At 61.0% G+C, this 6,166-nt stretch overlaps 1 pseudogene; it reads left to right on the forward strand.

The window, feature by feature from the left end:
* The first annotated feature begins 4,927 nt into the window (after positions 1–4,927).
* The window catches only part of LOC147729203 (18S ribosomal RNA), a 1,782-nt pseudogene continuing 543 nt past the window's right edge, over positions 4,928–6,166 (forward strand).

The following is a 6,166-nucleotide window of genomic DNA, read 5'->3' on the forward strand; positions in this document are numbered from 1 at the left end:
TTGTACATGACTTTCCAACGCTTACTCTCTGCTACCAATTTCATTGATGCAGTTGAAAGTAATTGGGCTAGTAGGTCAAAGTCAGCTACAACCTTCTCCAGCTTTGTAGTAAAAGCTTTTGTATGAACCTATTCAGGCTTTATAGGTTACAGTAGCTGCAATGCACTTTGGAAGATGGATGTATTCTTAACCTGATAACTTGGGAGTTCTTTCGTATTAACCAAGCTAACTTTGGAGGGGTTAGGTTTACTATTTCTAATTCCATTTATCTAACAGGGTAATGTCCCATAGTCCCCGGCGGGCCTGTTATGTGATCACAAAGTCCCCGGCCTGCCCGTCAACTACGGCTGCCCCCGGCGCTGGCAGTAGGATTCTAGCACCGGCGTGCTGTGAGGGGGTATGACTCAGACACGATGCTCAGATCCAAGTGTAAGCAAGGACAGTCCCTTCCGCACTGATCGTCTCGGTGGAAGGCTGTGTTGGATTATGGGGGGCAAAAAGATGTGCAATTATTGGGCTCCGATACAGGCATGTCACCAGTAGCGGTGCTCACGGAGAGGTAGTTTCTGTTCAACCGCTACCGGCGGTACTTTTAAAATGCCGCCAAAGACAGTCACATGCGCCTGCAAGACTCACTGGAACTGCGAGGATCCACTTGCAAGACGATGCTCCCCGTTGCTGGACAACTCCTTGGCTGGAACCAATCCGTGCGCAGCTCTCCCGTTGACGCTGCAGACTACGGGGCGGCTGGGACCAATCGCAGCGCGGACTGAGGGAATCCCTAGGAGCCGGGGCCAATCCCAGCCTGGCACAGCTTTGACATCAGTGGGTCTCGGGCCGGCGGTGGTGATCCCGGGGGTCATTTTTCGAAGGCAGCCAGCGGGAACGAGCAGGCAACGGCTTCCCAAGGCTCCCGGTGAATTCATAAGTGATTCTGGTGCACTTTCCCTCGGGCCTACAGCGGTGAAGTTGGGGCCAATTTTAGGCACGTTCCACACCAGTCCCAGCGCCTTCTCTTCACTGTGCTCGGGTTATGGGTAGGGATGGGCGTAGTTTGCGTAGCGTCACTACGCAGAATTTTGGAAAAACATTTGCTGAAAACGAGGGCAAGTCCTAAGGGTCTGTGTGCCCGGGACAGGGGTCCCTCGTGCCTGGGCAGACTCCCTGATCTCCCCGGCCTGGTTGGGTTGGAAAGCAGGGACCGGTGCCGGGGCCTGGGTTTGGGAGCCCTGTCCTACCTCCTGCCAAGAAAGAGTTCATCTGCCCGGGACAAGGGTCCCTGGTGATGAGCCCCGGATTCCTGCAAGGCTCCCGGACAGTCTTCCCCCAGGCGGCTGGGCCCCAGGAGGGCTTGCGGGCCTCCCCATGCCTGAGGCTGAGTGGCTGGGACGGGCTCCATGGGTCCCGGGCAGTCCTCCCCTGGGCGTCCGGGCCCGAAAGCCCCTGAGCCCTGCCTTGCGTGGGCAGGCGGGAGCCCTACCGCGAAGGCTCGGGTGGGCAACTGGGAGTCCTTTCGGTCCTGGCCATCTGGTCGCACCGATAGCCTCTGCCATCTGGTCACACACAATGCTTTCCCATGGGGGGGCCAGATGGCCGGGCTTCCCTGGAAGTCCCCATGAGGGTCCATTTGCCTCACCGATCCCAGCGAGGGCTCCAGGAGGTCGGGCGTCTCTGCGCCCTAGGTCCCCTCCGTCACTCTGTGCGCACGGGTTCCAAGAAAGAGGGGTAGCCTTCCTCCGGATTACTAGGGGCAGGGTATGCCCGGACACTCCTCCCAGGCTGGCGGTTCTCTGCCGGGGACCAGATGGCAATGCCTGGGCAGCACCTCCCTGGGCGTCCGGGGCTCCTTCCTCCAGGGCCAACGGCATGGCCGAGTGCCCGGGACGGGCTCCATGGGTCCCGGGCAGTCCTCCCCCAGGCATCTGGGCCCGAGAGGCCCTGAGCCCTGCCCTGCGTGGGCAGGCAGGAGCCCTACCGCGAAGGCTCGAGGTGGGCAGCTGGGAGTCCTTTCGGTCCCGGCCATCTGGTCGCACCGATCCCCTCGGCCATATGGCCACACCCAATGCTTTCCTATGGGGTGACCAGATGGCCGGGATTCCCTGGAAGTCCCGATGAGGTGCCATTCGCCTCCCCGAACCCAGTCAGGGCTCCAGGAGGTCGGACACGTTCGCTCTCTGGGTCCCCTGTATCACTCTGTGCGCACGGGTCCCCAGAAAGAGAGGTAGCCTTCCTCCTGATTGCTAGGGGCAGGGTACTCTGGGACCCCTCTCCACCTAGCCTCAGCTGGCAGCTGGATGGGCCAGGATGCCGCCCCAGCCCTGGGTTCGGCTTTATGGCCTGCAACGCGGCAGGCTGCCCTGGATGGGTTCCGGCGGGCCCTGGGAGACTCTCACTGATGGGCAGGGTCCTGGGGCCCCGGGGAGGGCGGCCCCCCCACCCCAGGGCTCCATCCTTGGTGCTACCGCATGGCGGGTACCCAGGACGGGGTCTGGAGGGCCCAGGAGGGCTACCCCTGCACCTCTGGGAGCCAAGGCTGAGTCCAGGGGCCCGCCGGGACATGGGTCAGGTCTTTTCCCCCAGGCTGCCACACTGCCAAAGGCTCAGAACGGGGTTCCGTTGTGCCCGGGGAGCCTCCTCTTGCTTGCCCCTTCAGGAGCTCCATTCAGGGCCCCTGAGGGCCCCAGGGAGGGTGGTATCCCCTCCCCAGGCTCTGTCCTTGGTCCTGCCACGTGGCAGGGTACCCGGGATGGTGTCCGGCAGGACCGGGGAGGCTTCGCCTGCGCCTCCGGGCCTATTTGCCCAGGCTGGGTAAAGGGGCCCGCCGGGCCCCTGGGTTGGGTGCTCCGGCCCTGGGCCCTGTCCCCTGGGCTGCCACACTGTCAAAGGCCCAGGACGGTGATCCGTTGTGCCCGGGGAGCCTCCCCTTGCTTGGTGCATTCAGGAGCTCCATCAGTGGGCCCGAGGCCCCAGGGGAGGGTGGCCTCCCCTCCCCAGGCTCCGTCCTCGGTCCTGCCACATGGCAAGGTGCCTGGGACAGTGTCCGGCAGGCCGTGGTGGCTTCCCCTGCGCCTCTGGGCCTGGAAACCCCGGCTGGTTCCAGGTGCCCCGCTGGGCACCGTCCGAGTGCTCCGGCCCTGGGCCCTGTCCCCCGGGCTGCCTTGCTGCCAAAGGCCCAGGCCGGGGTCCGTCAGTCCAGGGCAGGCCTCCCCTGCTTGTCCGTGTATCTACGGGTCGGAAGGCCTGTCGGGTCCTCCTCTTAGCCTCCATGGCTGGGGCCCAGCTGGGGCTCTCGGGCTCCGGTCCCCCATGCCATGGCGCCCGCACGCTTTCGTTGGGTCACAGAGCGACCAGATGGCTTCCCTTTCCCCCTCGGCCATCTGGTCACACCTATCCCCTTGTCCATGTGGTCGTCACCAATGCTTTCCTATGGTGCGACCAGATGGCCGAGCCTTTCCGATCCCAGCTAGGGCTCCAGGAGGTCGGGTACTTTGGCGCCTTGGGTCCCCCCTGGCGTTCGAGTGCACAGATTACAAGAAAGGGGGGTAATTCTCCTCCGGATTACTAGGGAGAGGCTCAGTCAGACCTCTGTGAGGCGATTCTGATACAGGGGAAGGCAGCACCGGGGCCCGCCCGCCGGGGCCCCCAGGGGCCCGGGTATGCTCCTGCCTCTCAGCCCCTTGCCGATGGTCCTTTTTCTCTGACTTTTCTCAGACTTTTCTCAGGCAGACCTTCGTGAGGTCCTGCCATGCTGAGAGGGGAAGGCAGTCCCGGGGCTCGCCCGCTGGGGCCCCCAGGGGCCCAGGTACGTATCTGCCTCTCAGCGTCTTGCCGAAGGTCCTTTGTCTCCGAGTTTTCTCAGGCAGACCTCCATGAGGTCCGGCCATGCTGAGAGGGGGAAGGCAGTCCCGGGGCCCACCCACCGGGGACCCAGGGGCCCGGGTACTCACCTGTCTCTCAGCCCCTTGCCAATGGTCCTTTTTCTCAGAGTTTTCTCAAGCATACCTCCGTGAGGTCCGGCCATGCTGAGAGGGGGCAGGCAGTCCCGGGGCCTGCCCGCTGGGGCCCCCAGAGGCCCGGGTATGCACCTGTCTCTCAGCCCCTTGCCGATGGTCCTTTTTCTCTGAGTTTGCTCAGGCAGACCTCGGTGAGGTCTAGCCAAGCTGAGAGGGGGAAGGAGTCCCGGGGCCCACCCGTTGCATACGCACCTGCCTCTCAGCCCCTCGCCAACGGTCCTTTTTCTATGAGTCTGCTTGCCCTGGGGGCAGGCAGGCAGGGGATGCTAAGCCAGCATATCCCCTGTGCAGGGCGGCCTGCCAGGGGATGCCCCGGCTGTACTCTGATAGATTGGGCACTCTCGGTCCGTTTAGGGATGGACTGCTTGGCCGGTCTGGGCTGTTGTTTCAAGCAAAGATCTTCCACCCCGCATGGACTGTCCAACTCATGGGATGGCATGCCGCCTGGAGCTAGGCTGTTCACCCTACTCAGCAGAGCGAAGGGGGAGTGGCCCCGGCAGCTCGTGCCCGCCAGTGTACGACCCGAGCGGAAGGGGTCAGGTGGCGCCAGGTCCTGTGGATGCTGCCTGGCCGGCAGTTCCGTGAGCCCCACGAGCCGCTCCGTCGCCCCTCTCTGCCCAGCACGTTTCCACAGCAGCTCGGAATGATCGTTTGGAGGGATTCTGCCACCGCCAGGCCCCGTCACTCCTGCGTCTCGCTCAGGCTGTGCCTCGGCCCGCCTCTCCCTCCCGGGGGAGACGGCTGGGCCTGCCGGTGCCTATGCGACCGCTCCTCTACACACCCCTCCTGTGAGCCCTCCCGCCCAGGCAGGCGGGCTCCTTCCCCCTAACAGGCTCCTGAGAGATGGAGGGGTGCGTGAAGGTTGCCGGTCGGGGAGATGGGCACGTGGCTCCCACCCCGTTCTCAGGTGTGGCTACCTGGTTGATCCTGCCAGTAGCGTATGCTTGTCTCAAAGATTAAGCCATGCACGTGTAAGTACACACAGCCGGTACAGTGAAACTGCGAATGGCTCATTAAATCAGTTATGGTTCCTTTGACCGCTCCATCTGTTACTTGGATAACTGTGGTAATTCTAGACCTAATACATGCAGACGAGCGCTGACCTCCAGGGATGCGTGCTTTTATCAGACCAAGACTAATCCAGGCTCGCCCGGCCGCTTTGGTGACTCTATTTAACCTGGGGCCGATCGCACGTCCCTGTGACGGCGACGATATATTCGGATGTCTGCCCTATCAACTTTCGATGGTACTTTCTGTGCCTACCATGGTGACCATGGGTAACGGGGAATCAGGGTTCAATTCCTGAGAGGGAGCCTGAGAAATGGCTAGCACATCCAAGGAAGGCAGCAGGCGCGCTAATTACCCACTCCCGACTCGAGGAGGTAGTGACGAAAAATAACAATACAGGACTCTTTCGAGGCCCTGTAATTGGAAGAGTACACTTTAACTCCTTTAACGAAGATCCCTTGGAGGGTAAGTCTGGTGCCAGCAGCCGCAGTAATTCCATCTCCAATAGCGTATATTAAGGTTGCTGCAGTTAAAAAGCTCGTAGTTGGATCTTGGGATCGAGCTGGCAGTCCGCCGCGAGGCGAGCTTCCGCCTGTCCCAGCCCCTGCCTCCGACTCCCCCTTGATGCTCTTGACTGAGTGTCCTGGGGGTCCGAAGCATTTACTTTGAAAAAATTTGAGTGTTCAAAGCAGGCCGGTCGCCTGAATACTTCGGCTAGGAATAACGGAATAGGACTCCGGTTCTATTTTGTTGGTGTTCGGAACTGGAGCCATGATTAAGAGGGACGGCGCAAGATGAACCAAAGCGAAAGCATTTGCCAAGAATGTTTTCATTAATCAAGAACGAAAGTCGTAGGTTCGAAGATGATCAGATTCCGCTGTTGTTCCGACCATAAACGATGCCGACTAGCGATCCGGCGTTATTCCCATGACCCGCCGAGCAGCTTCCTGGAAACCAAAGTCTTTGGGTTCCGGGGGGAGTATGGTTGCAAAGCTGAAACTTAAAGGAATTGACGGAAGGGCACCACCAGTAGTGAAGCCTGCAGCTTAATTTGACTCAACACGGGAAACCTCACCTGGAAGCTGGACCGGATCCCAGACACGGAAAGGATTGACAGATTGATAGCTCTTTCTCGATTCTGTGGG

Source organism: Lissotriton vulgaris, chromosome 2_2, assembly GCF_964263255.1.
Source record: "Lissotriton vulgaris chromosome 2_2, aLisVul1.2, whole genome shotgun sequence".
NCBI lineage: Eukaryota > Metazoa > Chordata > Amphibia > Caudata > Salamandridae > Lissotriton > Lissotriton vulgaris.